This window comes from Phyllopteryx taeniolatus, chromosome 2, assembly GCF_024500385.1.
Source record: "Phyllopteryx taeniolatus isolate TA_2022b chromosome 2, UOR_Ptae_1.2, whole genome shotgun sequence".
NCBI lineage: Eukaryota > Metazoa > Chordata > Actinopteri > Syngnathiformes > Syngnathidae > Phyllopteryx > Phyllopteryx taeniolatus.
The window spans coordinates 29940487-29957126 of record NC_084503.1 but is presented as its reverse complement, the minus strand read 5'-3'; the positions used below and the strand labels follow the sequence as shown (position 1 = coordinate 29957126).

General features: G+C 40.7%; 1 protein-coding gene and 1 long non-coding RNA gene across 4 annotated transcripts in view; one reads left to right on the top strand and one right to left on the bottom strand.

Moving 5' to 3' along the window:
- LOC133474212 (uncharacterized) overlaps nt 1-16640 on the top strand; it is an 80068-nt gene that overhangs the window by 40074 nt on the left and 23354 nt on the right. The window lies entirely within an intron of this gene.
- The window catches only part of cd276 (CD276 molecule), a 143076-nt gene continuing 140178 nt past the window's right edge, over nt 13743-16640 (bottom strand). Inside the window, exon 9 of one of the 2 annotated variants that reach the window (XR_009787410.1) lies at nt 13743-14934. The gene's annotated coding sequence lies outside the window, so the exon portion shown is untranslated. The remainder of the gene's footprint in view (nt 14935-16640) is intronic. The other variant, XM_061765673.1, reaches the window with a different exon arrangement.

The following is a 16640-nucleotide window of genomic DNA, read 5'->3' as shown; positions in this document are numbered from 1 at the left end:
TCGGGTGCCCAAGTGCGTCACTGGCCTCTGTTTTAGCCACACTCAAAAAATCCAGAAAAATTAATGGTGCTCAAAAGTTTCACGCTATATCTCCACAATTGTGGAATACACAGTTCTCAGTCTTTACACGATTTCAGCAGTTATTTTCAAACATGGATAAGGTAGTTAGAAACGAATCTTTGAATTCACTTTACCGGGTCTCTCATTAGCAATTCAAAATTATATTTTCTCATTAAATACTTATACTATACATGTTTATTGTATTTATACACACAATGTAGACATTATGGCAATACATTAATTTTAGTAATTGGGAGTCCAAGGGTGGAATCACATGCCTCGTTGAGGCGCTTGAAATAATCAAGGTTCAGATTGGTAACAGCCAGGTAAGAGCCTATGTTCAGAGACCAAATTTATATATACAACCCCAATTCCAATGAAGTTGGGACGTTTTGTTAAACATAAATAGAAACAGGAAACAATGATTTACAAATCATGTTCAACCTATATTTAATTGAATACACTACAAAGACGAGATATTTAATGTTCAATCTGATAAACGTTATTGTTTTTAGCAAATAATCATTAACTTGGAATTTTATGGCTGCAACACGTTCCAAAAAAGCTGGGACAGGGTCATGTTTACCACTGTGTGACATCACCTTTTCTTTGAACAACATTCAATAAACGTTTGGGAACTGAGGACACTAATTGTTGAAGTTTTGTGTCAGGGCTGCTGTCAGCACGTGTGTGTGTGTGTCATGTCAACCTTTGCAGGGTTGACGTGTTGGAGTCGAGCAGCTGCACCTTGTCATCCTAATTACACCTGACTGCGCTTAAGACGCTGTGGGACTCCAACTCGTCGCCAGACTATCAATGCTCTACGTCGAGTTCGTAGCCTAGCCACCTTGCCTATCTTTTTGCTTCCTGAAGACCTAGTGATTTCCTTTGTTCCTAGTCTGCCATCTGCCCTTGCTTCTGCAAACCAGTGCTCACCTCTTGCGGCCCACCGATAACACAGACTCCTACCCTACCAGACCGGTCCTCGTTGGAACCCTGCCAATCCCGGATTTAGTTCTCTGAGTTCCTTTGTTCGCTTCCAAGCTGTAATAAACCGTTATTCACAAACTCACCTCCCTGTCCTTTCTGCCTTTGGGTCCATCTTGCAACCTGAATCCTGACACTTTGTAAGTGTAAATCTTTCCCATTCTTTCTTGATGTACAGCTTCAGCTGTTCAACAGTCCGGGGTCTCCGTTGTCGTATTTTACGCTTCATAATGCGCCACACATTTTCAGTGGGAGACAGGTCTGGACTGCAGGCAGGCCAGTCTAGTAGCCGCACTCTTTTACTACGAAGCCACGCTGTTGTAACACATGCATAATCCATGAAAAAGACGTTGCTTGGATGGCAGCATATGTTTCTCCAAAACCTGTATTTACCTTTCAGCATGAATGGTGCCTTCCCAGATGTGAGCTCGGGCCCAAAGAAGCCTGGCGACGTTTCTGGGTGTTTTTGATAAATGGCTTTAGCTTTGCATGGTAGAGTTTCAAGTTGCACTTACGGATGTAGCGCCGGACTGTATTTACTGACATTGGTTTTCTGAAGTGTTCCTCAGCCCACGTGGTGATATCATGTCGGTTTTTGATGCAGTGCCGCCTGAGGGATCGAAGGTCATGGGCATTCAATGTTGGTTTTCGGCGTTGCCGCTTACATGCAGTGATTTCTCCAGATTCTCTGAACCTTTTGATGATATTATGGACCGTTGATGATGAAATCCCTAAATTCCTTGCAATTGTACGTTGAGGAACATTGTCCTTAAACTATTCGACTATTTTCTCACGCACTTGTTCACAAAGGTGAACCTCGCCCCATCTTTGCTTGTGAATGACTGAGCATTTCAAGTTAATGATTATTTGGTAAAAAACAATAACGTTTATCAGTTTGAACATTAAATATCTTGTCTTTATAGTGTATTCAATTAAATATAGGTTGAACTTGATTTGCAAATCATTGTGTTCTGTTTTTATTTGTTTAACACAAGCTCCCAAATTCATTGGAATTGGGGTTGTATAATAGTAGTATAAGAGCAATGGTAATAATGAATAATTACAGTAATACATTTTATTAATTAAAAAACAAATTTGAATGTCAGTGTTTTCAACGGTTTTTAGCTTTTCTCTATTCACATGCATTTGTCCTTTGCTTTAATATTAAGCACAGTCCCATCTCTATTTTGTCTTGTCACGAAATAGTTTTTCACAGCCCACTTTTATGAAAAGTCACTAAAAGGTTTACATAAATACCTTTTCTTTATGAGGTGTACACTCTCTCATTATGTCCCATAAAAGAAAATATTGACATCTTCTGGGACTTTTTCATTGACTATTTCTAGTGTATCACTCTCTTCTTTTCACAGCAGACCACAGCTGTGTCCATCTCATAATCCATCCATTTTCTAAACCGCTTCTCCTCACTAGGGTCGCGGGCGTGCTGGACCCAATCCCAGCTGTCATCGGGCAGGAGGCGGGGTACACCCTGAACTGGTTGCCAGCCAATCGGAGGGCACATAGAAACAAACAACCATTTGCACTCACAGTCATGCCTACAGGCAATTTAGAGTCTCCAATTAATGCATGTTTTTGGGATGTGGGAGGAAACCGGAGTGCCCGGAGAAAACCCACGCAGGCACGGGGAGAACATGCAAACTCCACACAGGCGGGGACGGGTATTGAACCCCGCACCTCAGAACTGTGAGGCTGACGCTATAACCATTCGCCCACCGTGCCGCCCCATCTCATAATACATAGTAAAATGTATTAATAATTACACACAGCAACTCTGTAACTGGCATCTCACATCCTGTTTATGCAGTCATTGGGTAGTTACATGTCAATCATTACAGACAGAATTTCAGAAACTATGCTGGCATCCGCCGTAAAAACTGCCAAACAAATCGTACGAGTGACTCGCTGTGGCGACCCCTGACAGGGAAAAGCTGAATGCTATTTCTTTTAGTATAATATGTGCTAGCTATTAATAGCAGTACCTTCCTGTGGTGTTGCGACGTTCTAGTATTGTAGTGACTCAAAAAAATCAGTCCAGTGCATATTGCTGTTGCAAAAGCATGTGCCCTGTTGGAAATAGATGATACAATATGGATTTGCCATCATGATATTCCTCATCCCTTTACTCCATCAGAAATGGACATTTCACACGAGCATGTAGCATGATAAGCCACAAAAAAAAAAAAAAAAGACATTTTGGGTTTTTTTTATTTTTACCACTGTTGATGTATGTCTAATAAGGCAGTGAGTTTATTATCCTCATAATTTCCCCAAAGCAATAACATTGTGAAATAGTGCACTAACAGCAACACATTCCATAACATGAATTGCAACTAATTTTGCTAACTTTTTCATCACAATGACTAGTGGAAGAACACAACAACAACAACAACGTTGTGGAAGGACGTTTGACAGCCCAGAGGCAATTTGTCAGGTGGCGCTCTCCCAACATGGCTGCCACACTTCACACAGGAAATGATTTCATCTGCGTCCTGCAGCAGCAGAGAACCTCCCGAGGCGCCCAAAATTACCGATGACTTATCTGGCCAATAGGTTCTAATCAGACAGCTGCTGTTTTGCGCACTGTAAACAAAAGTAATTACAGTAGATGTGATGGATGGAGAGAATAAAACGCGTTTGTGCGTGCTCAGGAGCAGCCTGCTGCTACTCTTTGGAGCAGAACACTTTAATTAGGGACAGCAGCATTCAATGAGCCTGACCAAGCACATGTTGCTAAAATAAGACTGCCTATTCTTTACTTCACATTGCGCTGTTTTCCCTTGTGTCCCTCACCCAAAAAAACCCACTTTTTTTAATCACTTTTTCGAGGCTCACGCAGCACTTTAGCAGCTCTGTTCAGTCATTACGAGGTACAGTATCTCATTAGTTGGTCTCCATGTCGATCATTGCAGACAGCACTTCAAATATTCTCTGCTATGAAAAGCCGTTTGAGCGTTTATTCCATATCCTTTGTTTCCAGCCTAAGGTCCATGTACTAGTACACCCGTTGTCGTCACTAGCGACTAGTGACAATTCAAGAGTTGAACAACTGTGTCATATTAGCAAAGTCTTTCCTACTCTTTTAGTATGGCGAATCACGGATATTGAATCACTGCTCAAATGGCTTTGATATCTTTGATATCTAACTCAGGGGTTTGTACTACTCTGCTCTTGGACCTCACTAATAAGCCAGTTCACCATGCTAGTAGAGTGATTAGGGCGCAATACAAAAACGACTGCGTTTTACTAATAGTGCTTTTTTTCCACTACTAATGTCCCATTTGGCCTACTAGTCCTACCTTAAGCTGAATATTTCAGCATTTATTCAATATCCTTGATATCCAGCTTATTTGGCTTCACCAGTAAGAAAACCCAGTACACTAGAACTACTTAGGCACGAGTAAAACGACTCTTACTGGTACTGATAACTTTTTAACAATACTATTGCCACTTTTGAGTTACTAGTATTAGGGATGTCCCGATCCAACTTTTTCACTTCCCATCCGATATCGATATTGCAGCCTTGAATTTTGTTTGATACTGATATCGGTCCTATCTGATATTAGCAATCATCATACATACTTTACTCATTTTGTCATATGGAATGTTAGAAAAGGCTTCATCAAGTGATATTTACTCAAACAGAGAACAATAATCAACAACAGTAGGTATGAGAAAAACTGACCCATTTATTATTAACCAGTGAGTTACAAAAAGTAACTTTAATCATAAGAATGTACTACAATTGAATAATAATATATATATGAAATACTGAAAAATAACTTAATAAAACTTAACTCATTCAGTGCCAGCCCTCCCAGTTAACATGGATATTTGACTTCTAAAGCAGTCAGTGGCACTGAATGTGTTAATAAAATTATTAAATAAATAATTAATAAACTTATTAAATGAAACCAATTATAAAAAATATATATTTAAATTGCTTAACATAAACATAAGCGTAGTCTACATTTGAATAGATTAAATAAAAATAGAGGTTATGAAAAAGCTGTACACTTTCATTCTAATATGCCACCGCCACCTAGAGGTTATGAAAAAGGTGTAGCCTACATTTTCACTCCGGTATGACGGGTACGTATGAGTGCATATATGTACAGTTGTGCTCATAAGTTTACATACCCCGGCAGAATTTGTGAATTTTAAAAAAAAAATTATTATTATTTTTTTAAATACGACTGATGACTTAACAACAACCATAATTAATTTCTTGATGGTTATTTTTTGTTTAATGATAATGCTTTTCTGAAATGGTTAACAGTTTCATTTGAATCCCATTGAAAATAAAATTAAATGTGTTTCGCCTGGCCCTTCATGTTTTCTTTAAAGAATTGTACCTATCTTTCAAATTCTTCAAACATACAAGCACAACTGTGTGTTTTCTCATTTACTAAATAAAAGCAGGGCTGTGAATTTCAAAATAAGATCAAATAAATAAAAAATTCCGTGTTCAAAAAAAGTGCTTAATTTCAGATTATTTGAAAAAAACTAAAAAAATACAGATAATACTTTGTTTTGATCATCTGGGTAGAAGCAAAAGCATGCATTGTAGAAATGCATTATACATAGGTAGAAGGGTTTTCCATAAATTTGAGATCAATTTTGGGGGTGCGTATTATACATGGGTGCGCATTATACACAAGGAATTACGGTATTCGTAGTATAACTACATGTGACAGGTAAGTCAAAGCTGAGCGCTAGTTAACATCTACGCGCTACTCGTACTACTAGCTAATGTTACCTACCTAATACAATTTTATAATGTCACTAGTAGTACGAGCTGCGATTGGCTGGCAACCAGTTCACGGTGTACCCCGCCTCGTGCCCGATGATAGCTAGGATGGGCTCCAGCACTCCCGCGACCCTTGTAAGGATAAGCGGCTCAGAAATGGATGGATGGATAGTAGTAGGAGTAGCAGAAAGCTGTCAACGAGTGGAGTTTTACCTCACTAGTAACATGTAGTTGTCCAGCTGTTTTGCCAAAGTGGTCCTAATAATGGCGTGAAGAATATTGTATACTCTAAATACTCAAAAATTTACGGAAAGCCGTTTAAGCGTTTATTGGCTATCAAGGATAGATTGACAGATTATCTGGTTTCACACTCATTGTAATTTAATCATTGCCCGGTCTACAGGTCAATAATTACAGACGGCACTTTAGAAAATCTATGCAGTAATTCTCTGGTATCTTAATCACTGTTGATGCAGTCATTGGTAAACTTACAGTATGCCCAGTGGTGTGCACTGAAGGCCTTTTAAGCTTTCTTCTCTGGCGTGAACACTGTCAGAAGCACTGACCTACATTCACAATTGAATTCAATAACTAATTAATTATTAATAAAATTATATATATATATATATATATATATATATATATATATATATATATATATGTGTGTGTGTGTGTGTGTGTGTGTGTGTGTGTGTGTGTGTGTGTTTCCTAAGTCTTTTGTCTTAATTTCCTAGTATGTCTTGACTGCCCAGCTTCCAGTTGTATGAGATTGTTTTGTCCAGTCATAATTCAGCTCCAATGTGTTGCCATGTCAATGTAGTCTGCCCAGGGCCTTCAGAATCCCGAGCGCTAGCATAGGACACATAGACACTATAAACGATGGCTGTCTTTATTAACCAATTAGATTAGACCAATCAGATTCACCACTTCCAAGTCACTCTTCATCTTCGCTGTGGCGCAGAGTCACTGCTGCATTTTCCCGTCCTCTGATTGGTTGATCATAATTAGCTCTTGTCATAGGGTGTCCTGCCTCAAACACAATGGGATTCCTTGGGATTCGCACAGTTGCCTTAAAGACGGCCGAATATTGGACATGAACAAAAAATCATTTTCAAAATGTGACATTGTGCGGACAAGGTGGCTGGCTTGTTTCAACCTTTATTCGCTTCACTTCTAGAGCAGCAACAACTTGCTAGTTGTGACTGCTAGCTACAGGTAGCTCTGAGTAGCAAAGGATTATGGAGTTTGTCTCTAAATAATATGCATCTCTGGTGAGTCCGATGTATTTTATTTGACGTTTTTATGCTTTTGTCAGCCACTGAAGGCCCAGGTCTGATGTGCACCGCACGCCATTGACTATGCCAATCATTAACATTTATAGAAGACAACAACAATGACAAGTAGGCATTTGTTTTTTGGCAGTGTTGTTCTGCTGTCATAAATTAGTAGTATAAGAATCCATCCTTAACCACGTTAAAATCTTCTGGAATTTCATTACCTAGGTCATCATGTATTCATCTGTTGCCTCATGACCCACGTTTCTCTTTAAGATACGGGATCTGGCAGGAAACTGGACAAATTGTTGTCTGTTTTCTTGTGTCAGTTACAACGTGGTACGATGCCAAAACATTATGTTGATTCTCGGGATTGTAAATTCATGAAATTCAGAAATGCTCTTCATTCTCGTATATACATATCGACCCAGTTGTGATGTTTTGGTTTGAATCATGTTGGTGTTTCTGATGTGTAAATGCAGGGATTGATAGCGTACGTTGGCTAGCAAAACAAACGGACATGATGCAAACCACAGTCAACGGTTTCAAAGGACGGCCTTGACCGACATTGACCTTGTCTGTAAGTCTTGATGTAGATCGTGAACAATACATCTTTGTATTAACATTTGTTATAACAAAATGTACTAATGATATTTCAAAGTGATGCGTCTCGAAGGATTGTACAGCATTTTGTCTTAAGGTGCTTCTTTGTGGCTTTGTCTCTGCATCCTTCACTCAGGTTTGGGGGAAAAAAAGGATATTGTAGGTTTGTAACCATGTGACACACGGCGTGACATGGATATGCTGAGATTACGCTTTCCTGACATGACAAGAAAAAGCTTTTATTTCATTGAAAGGCAAACATGCAGAAATGGATAAAAGGTGTAAATTGATCCGCAGCGGTGAGTTCAGTCTTGAAATATACATGAGAGCTTGTTCCAGTGTCAGAAGTCATCAACTCAAGATCACAGTTCCGTTGTTGTTGATCTATGTAAGAGCAGGCTGGTACGGATTTAGTTTGGTGGTCATGTAGAACAATGACGAGAGAGGTATGAATGGCTAATTTACACAAGGCGATCCCTACTAGCTTAAAGTACCAAAGGGGACATGCACATTTTTCACAATTTAACACTTGCATACTTTTCTGGGCAAATCTGACCAGTTTTGACATTTGACCAATAAATTGAATACAATAAAAAAAATAAAACATTCTGTCATTCTTTCATTCTGAAATGTTATGACTTTTCCTGAGGTGACCCAAACACTGGATTAAAAATGTAATTCTTTTGTACAGGTGCTACAAAATGTGTATACACAGAGGCTCTTCCGGGTCAAATGTATCCAAGTCTCTACTAAAATGGATTTCAGATTTCCCAGTGGGTATTAAATCAAGGAAATTGCCTGTAATGGTGGGAATCTTGAAACTTTTAACCTATGCATGTGTGTATTTTTTTATGGAACAGTGGTAACAGTATTCAAGAGGGATCTTGAAACAGTCCCTGTCAGTCCCTACAAAATTCCACTGTGTTAATGTAGCAGAGTGCCGCATGACATGGTAAACACAAATATCCTGATATGTCATCAAAGGGTAACGCTGTTAGCTGTTGCTAAGCTGTGCATCCAACAAAATTCAGTGCGGTTCTGCTTATCTTTTGGCTTTGACATTGTAGTGTTTCACCCCTCCCTGCCCAAAACTGAAGGCACTTGTGTGTATCCGCCATAGGCGAATTTAACTATATCCCTTGATCACATAATGGCGAGGTGGAAGTGCAGAACAGAATCATTTTACAGACCCAACTACAGTTGTGTCTTGACTTACGAGTTGAATTCATTCCAGGACCAAGCTTGCTTGTAATTTACCTTGTAAGTCAATTTTCCCAATTGAAATGAATGAAATCCCATGAATTCTCTCTAGTCCCCAAAAAACTACCACAACCTTTTGTCACGTTTTTATAAAAAAAAAAAATTTTTTTTAAAGCAAAAATCACACACACTGTAGTATTCGTGTCTTGACGTGAGCCTTTAAAGGGTGTGGCCTAGTGAGTGTCTGACTCCAGCTTGATTTGTCCTTTTACCACCCGATTAGTTCAGCGAGCGTATTCTCTATGCTCCTCGCAAGTGTTTTCATTCTGTCTGACTGTAAAGTACACTTTCCCTCATCTGTTCCTAATAACTAATGTGAGAACTATTCTTCCCTGGTTGAAAGGTGGACTTGGTCAGGAAAATGTCGTAAAACGGACGCTTCGCTTTTGACATTGAAAGATTAAGAGTCAGGGTGAACTAACACATTTTATTGAGTCTCTCCCCCTAAAACGTTCATGTAGTCAAGGCCTACCACTGATTCTTTTTATGAGCCTTAACAGCACTTACATGGGAGCTTCTTTGGCTTTTCCAATGAGGAAACTTATTGTGAATTTCAAAGCAAATTCACAGCCTGAACGCTTTTTTCAGAGCGTCATAAAACAGCATGCTTATTAGCAAGTTCAGTCGAAAAAGTATCGCTCCGCCACAGTTGCATTGGCTGCTTTATGCGCCCCTCTATCCTCTGCATACTAACTACGCCATCAGGCCTCTTCGGGGGAAATAAAAGAAACTTTAAAACGCCGCTCCTGAAGTGGCGAACAAACCCGGGCAGATCGTAAAAATGATGCAAGCGGAGCTTCTGGCGAGCGGCTTTTTGTTTTCCTCTGCGGTGTTTACGGGCGATCTAAGTGGCCATAGCCAAACGTATTTACATGCACTTTAATGGCCTGTGATGGAGAATCCACCGTTGCCATGAATAAACTATTTGCACATTGGTATTCACGTGGCCCAGGAGCTGTTTCTCTTTATTCCCTTATTTAATTGCAATGGCTTCCTGTTAGCGATTAGCACGTCACATTGGAAGCACAGACGTGCTAATACTTGGAACCGCTTTCTGACCGCAGGTGTCTTGTTTCTCCATTCGAGAAGGGAAAGCCGCCAGTCGACATGTCCTATTACTGAGACTATCAATTATTCTGTTACGAGCATTGCAGAAGTGTGCGTGCCATTTTTTTAATTGTAGAAAAAAGAGCACACTAGGAATACACTGTGCCACCTGCCCACCCCTTGGCTCTGCCCCTGGAATGGGGCGATCCAGAATTGCCAAAAGCCTCCCAAAATACCAATCTGCTTCTTCCTTGACAGCCATGCCATGTTTTTTGGTTAAATAAAAGATAATACACTGTACGTGGAGCCTCAAATCCATGACACCGTTGCAGTTCTTCCATTGCGGCATGTCACTCCACGTGTGGTGCTCAATCGCTTGTTGTGCGGTGAACAGCCGCCAACTGTAAATATTTCGCAATGATCCACGTCGTTTGATACGGCAAATGAGAAAAAATTGTATATTTTGGGTTCGTCTGGGATCTTAGGCCCTCTAAGACCTCAGACGAACCCAAAATGTACACATTTTTGTCTGACATCTTAGGCTCTCTAAGACAAACCCAAAATATACCCATTTTTGTCATTGGCAGCATGGTAGACTAGTGGTTAGCACATCTGTCTCCCAGACAAAAAGTTAAAGGTTGGAATCTCAGCTCGCCCCTTCCTGTGTGGAGCTTGCATGTTCTTCCCATGCTTGTATGGTTGGCATTTCTACATCGCAGTTCTGAGGTTTTCTCCATGTTTGCGTGGGTTTTCTCCAGGTACTACAGGCTTCCTCCCACATTGCTAAAACGTGCATGCTAAGTTCACTGAAGATTAAATCGTCCATCGGTGTGAACGTTATTCTGAACGGTCCTTTGTGTGTACGTACCCTGCTACTGGTTGGCGAACAGTCGAGGGTGTAGCCCGCCTCTCATCCAAGGTCATTTAAGTGTAGACCTCCGAAAATGGCTGAAATGTTAACAAAATCAAACAAAAATGTTACAGCGTTGTACATTTGAGTTCACAGAGAACAAGAAACTGGTTTTCCACTAAATAGTATGCTGTGAAAAAAACATGCCACATTTAATGCATCAGTTTAAATGTGCCACGGTAACAACAACAATAGAGAAAGATTAAAGATTAGCCTGTTTTATGTGAGAGGAGGTTAAGGGCCACAAGAAAACAGAACCCCCCCTTTGGAGTATAATACTGCCTCGTCCAGAGCTAAGGCACACTTGTAGCCATGTCATTTTCAGAATGTAATACACTTATTGCACCACAAGTGGGAACTGTAAATTCGGATTCCACTCAAGGAAACTGCAAAGACCACACCGTGTTGAATGCATCCACCTGAACGAGGCATGTTAACAACAATGGAAAAGAATGAGCAAAGTAAAGACTGTGGTTTGTGTGATACTGCAGCATCCAGAGGTAAGGCTCAGCAACAGGCTAAAGCATTATTTTTGTTTGCCAGGGGAAATGAGTCAATTAGTAGAGCCGAGTTGGTAGTGCGTGTGCATGGACAAGGGTCGTAGCCAAATAACTTGCGGTGAGACTTTAATCCATTTGAGAGACTGCTCACTAGCTTTTGGTTAACATTGGGCCAAGCAGTTAATTCTTTTATGTCCGTGTGCGTATAATAATGTCCATAAACATCGCAGTTACTCCCCAATTTTGCCGGATGGCAAAAGGGAGGGCTCATTTGAGGGACGTGTTTGTATTATCCTGTATGGAATTTAGTTTGACCCAGCCTGAAGCATCACATTGTTCTATTTGCTTGAACTTCCCTGCTGAGTTTGCTCAGTTTGTCAGTTTTAGTCCCCAAAAAGTAATTGTTTGCAGTGAAAACAACATTGCTCCAAGTCAATGTGTACAATATTTGGAAGCTTGGACCCAAACAAAGTGAGCTCACACTGAGGACATCCAAACAATTAACATCCACTGTTTGTCAGCTTTGGTTCAAATACTAATTTTAATTGGAAAACCTCGTTGTGCTCACTCTTGAAAACATGTTACTATCAGGTGTTAACAGCCTCAAAATCCTTGTTGGTCTTTGAGATGAAACTGTAATTAATGCACCTACAGTATGAGGCTAAATGGATTCAAAATGTGTCCTTCACTAGAATAGTGTGCCGATCACTCAGTATAGTTCATTCACCCATCTATATTCACTAAATATGTCACTGGTATCTTGCTGGTGCCAGGCAGAGGTGGGTAGAGTAGCCAAATATTGTATTCAAGTAAGAGTACTGTTACTTTCGAATAATATGACTCAAGTAAAAGTAAAAAGTAGCCCCCCCCCCCCAAATATTTATTTGAGTGAGAGTAAGAAAGTACTCAGTCAAAACCCTACTCAAGTAAAGAGTAACTTCTGATTAAAAAAATAAATAAATCAGAGCATGAACGTTAAATAAAATTACAAAATAATAATGGAATCCATACTCACCTGCCACTATGTTAATTTTAAATTGCTCAAAAACCAACAGCACATGCATTGGGCGCTACAGAATTTGATTTTTTTTTCAAGTTAGAAGTGGGCTGAAATGTCCAAGTTTGGGCAGTCACAATTTAAGAGCTGCATGACAAAGCTGTTGTTTTTATGAGTTTGTAAACACTTGCGCAGCTGTTTTTGTCCCTAAAATGAGATACTTTAATTGGCCCATAAACGCTTTGTGCGCGGTCATGTGACTGCCTTGTTGTCTGATTGGTGAATTGAAGTCAAATGACACGAGTGATCACGTTGGATTGGCCGCAACGGCGCCCTACGCGTTAGTCGATGATAATATCTAAAAATAGATTGCACACGCACAAATGGATAAATAAAAGTAGCGAGCGGCATGTCGATCATTGTAACGGAGTAAAAGTATTGATTCTTCTTCACATAAATACTTCAGTAAAAGTAAAAAGTATGGTTCATTCATACTACTCTCACAAGTACAATGTATCCAAAATGTTACTTGAGTAAATGTAGCGCGTTACTACCCGCCTTTGGTGCCAGGTAAGCGAGTCAGTGGTGTTTGTTGCCAGTGATCTGCAAAAAAGGGTCAGAAACATTTTCAAGACTTGCCTTTCCTCCCTCTAATCCCCTACCAGCAGTCCCCGAATAAGAGCGAGAGCGGCGAGAGTGACTTTAGCCGCCTTTGGGCCCGTAGCCACTAATCTGTAATTTAATTTCCAGCGGGCATGCGGACCGTGAGGACACCCGGCAAGGTCAAGGGCTACTGTACACAGATCCTCACATGGCTTAGTTTAGGGACCAGGACATGAAAATGTGTCTGTGTGTGTGTGTGTGAGTCTTTTGCATGGGCTCGGGAGGGGCGTGCCATGCGTTTCTCAAGTTACCCAAGGCAGCTATTTCGCCTACGACGACAAACAAATCAGAGAGAATATCCATTATTCATAACGTGTTTAGGATGATTGAGGGTGTGCAAACAGCAGGATTACACCGAACATGGAAGCGTGTGAATTTGTTTAGTCAGCAGAGATCTGCATGGACATGAAATGACAATTATACTTTCAACAGATTCCACATTTTCCGTTCCGCTTGTTTTGTCAGAGTTGAACCTCTTAAATTGTAGAATTCTCAGTCAGTAACACACGGTTCAGTTCAGTGAACAACAAAGGAAAAGAATAAGAAAACCTACAGGAAGTTACTCCAGTGTAGCCACACACATCTTCACTTGTGATCAAAGTTAAAAGTAAACTGTCTTATTTTTATGATTAGCAGTACTTAACATCTTTTTACATTTAAGTGTTTAAAAAAAAATGCGAGGTGCATCTTCGAAACAAAGGTCACACTACACCTTTTGTCATTAAAGACCGGGTGTCTTAACATGAACAGTGGTTAACTTCTTTTTACACTTGTATGACTGTTTGAACAATTTCTTCCATTCATCCATCCGTTTTCTTCACCGCTTCTCCTCACCAGGGTCGCGGGCTGCTGGCGCCTATCCCAGCTATCTTCGTGCGAGAGGCGGGGTACACCCTGAACCGGTCGCCAGCCAATCGCAGGGCACATAGAAACAAACTATCATTCGCGCTCACATTCATACCTACGGGCAATTTAGAGTTTCCAATTAATGATCAATTTCTTAATCTTTTTAATTGATTTGAGACTAACATTTTTCTATGTTTTTTTAACATGGGCGGCACGGTGGACGACTGGTTAGCACATCCGCCTCACAGTTCAGTGCAGGGGAAAAAAATAAAAAGAGTTACTCATGAGTTTGGATACAGAACCACAAATGAACAAGAGTTTTTTCGCTGTGTGTCTTTAATGCAAATAGGCACGATTTCGGCATTCATACTCGAACCTTTGGCACGGAGACTCGTAAACTCTTGCACCTGTAATGCGATCCTCCATACGGCTTACGCACAAAATCAAGCATTCCACACGGTATTCATTGAAAACAATGCATTATATATGGCTGTCGGGGTGTGTCCCATGCACCATTTGCAGTTTACTGGAGCTTAGCCGGCATTCAATTACAATCACCTCTAGTTCCAGGAGATAGCAGAGGGGGGACGGGGAGCAGACGCTGACAGATAGCAGTTACCTGGGCAACAGACGCTAATTAACGAGCATGGGACTAATGACGGAGATCGGCTCGTCTCTGGCGAGGAAGGCAACTTCAAAAAGATCTGACATGTTTTAAAAAGATGAGTTCTGCAGTCTTTTGCATTGCAAGGACCCACTGTAATGCATTCACACTGGCTGGTGGTAGTCTTCCATTGATAAAAAAAAAAAGGAAAAAACCGCTGGGAGGGACACAAGTACATAAAGGCGTGTGTTGACGGACATTCAAGGGAGCTTCACACGCGAAGACAACGACGTTGATGATGATGATGATGGACTCGTCTTCCACTCGGGCAACAGTCAGCAGCTTGATGGATTCTGTTGGCTGGAGTGGGATTAGCCGGCAGACTTTTCTCAAATCTGCTGCCCGGCGACACCTCCTGAAAAAAATTGATGCAAAATTTAGAAATGACAAATGTATAAGATGCTGGCCAAGATGAGACATAAAAATAAATCATTGAAGTTTAATAGTTCACATTATGCTGACCATTTGTGTCCACCTCGCTTCAGTCATAAAACTAAAAACATTTTCTCTGTTGCTGCAAATGTAATGAAACTTTCCTAGGGGGTGGGGGGTGGGGGTCAAATTTTGTAATGTTGAATTCCAGCTCTTTAAAGATATCAAAAATATAGGTGTTTACACCAAATTATAATTTTAGCTCTATTGTGGCCACTTTTAGCCAATTGAAAGCCATGAAAACTCCTTTTTGTTTACTTGCTTGAACTATAAGATTTGGGTAAAATGGGTTTCATTTGGGCGGCACGGTGGCCGACTGGTTAGAGCGTCAGCCTCACAGTTCTGAGGACCCGGGTTCAATCCCCGGACCCACCTGTGTGGAGTTTGCATGTTCTCCCCGTGCCTGCGTGGGTTTTCTCCGGGCACTCCGGTTTCCTCCCACATCCCAAAAACATGCATTAATTGGAGACTCTAAATTGACCGTAGGCATGACTGTGAGAGCGAATGGTTGTTTGTTCCTATGTGCCCTGCAATTGGCTGGCAACCAGTTCAGGGTGTACCCCGCCTCCTGCCCGATGACAGCTGGGATAGGCTCCAGCACGCCCGCGACCCAAGTGAGGAGAAGCGGCTCAGAAAATGGATGGATGGATGAGGGTTTCATTTGATACTCAACATTTGAAAATGTTTTTTTTGTGTGTGTCTTTTCAACTACATTACATAATGTATCCATTTTTGGACAAAGGAGCAATTTGCTGTAATAATCTCGGATATTAATTTTGATTTTGATAAGTGGAGATACCATCTGTTGACCAAGGAGAAGAATTGCATTTTAATTTAAGAAGTAGAAGCTCCCTCTGCTGCCTGCAGACACATTTTACAAATAGCAATATGAGAACAATAGCTGACACTGAGAATATATGAAAATCAATTTTTTTGAGGTTGTTATACAAACTGGGCATTGTGCACACAACCTGGAATTTGAAAGGGTAAAAATAATAAATAAATATTTCGCCCATATGACAAGAGCTGCTGGTATGGCACCAAACAAGCTGAAGGTGGAGTACAAACTTTTGGGAGCTGCCTATTTCTGAAATTGTCTGTGAGCCTTTTTGCTCACTTTGACATAACAGTGGGGCAAATTTACATACAACCATCTCTACACTGACTTTGCAGCTAGGCTGTCTGAAGGTCTGCCATGTCACAGTCGAAAAGCTAAGTCGAGCTGCATGGTTGCTGGACACACAGTTTAGCCTTATCAATGTTAGCCTCTGGTTAGCAGCACATACTTTGAAGTTTGTGAATTTGATTTGATTTTGATTTTTTGGGGACGAAAGCACATCACAGACATATTGTAAAACCTGGGAAATGTTGTAAATTGTCCAAAAAAATCTATAATATGCCTCCTTTAGGGCGCAAGGAGGAGTAGTGGTGAGCATGTCTGCCTCACAGTCGAGAGGTTCTGGGTTCAAATCGTGTGTAGAGATTCCTTGTGTGGCTTTTTTCCAGGTACTCTCGCTTCCTCCCACAGTCCAAAAACATGCATTTTAGATTCAGTCAAAACTCTAATGCGATTTGCTGGCGACCAGTCAAGGGTGTACACCCCACCTCTCCCCCATATCCGCAATCCTA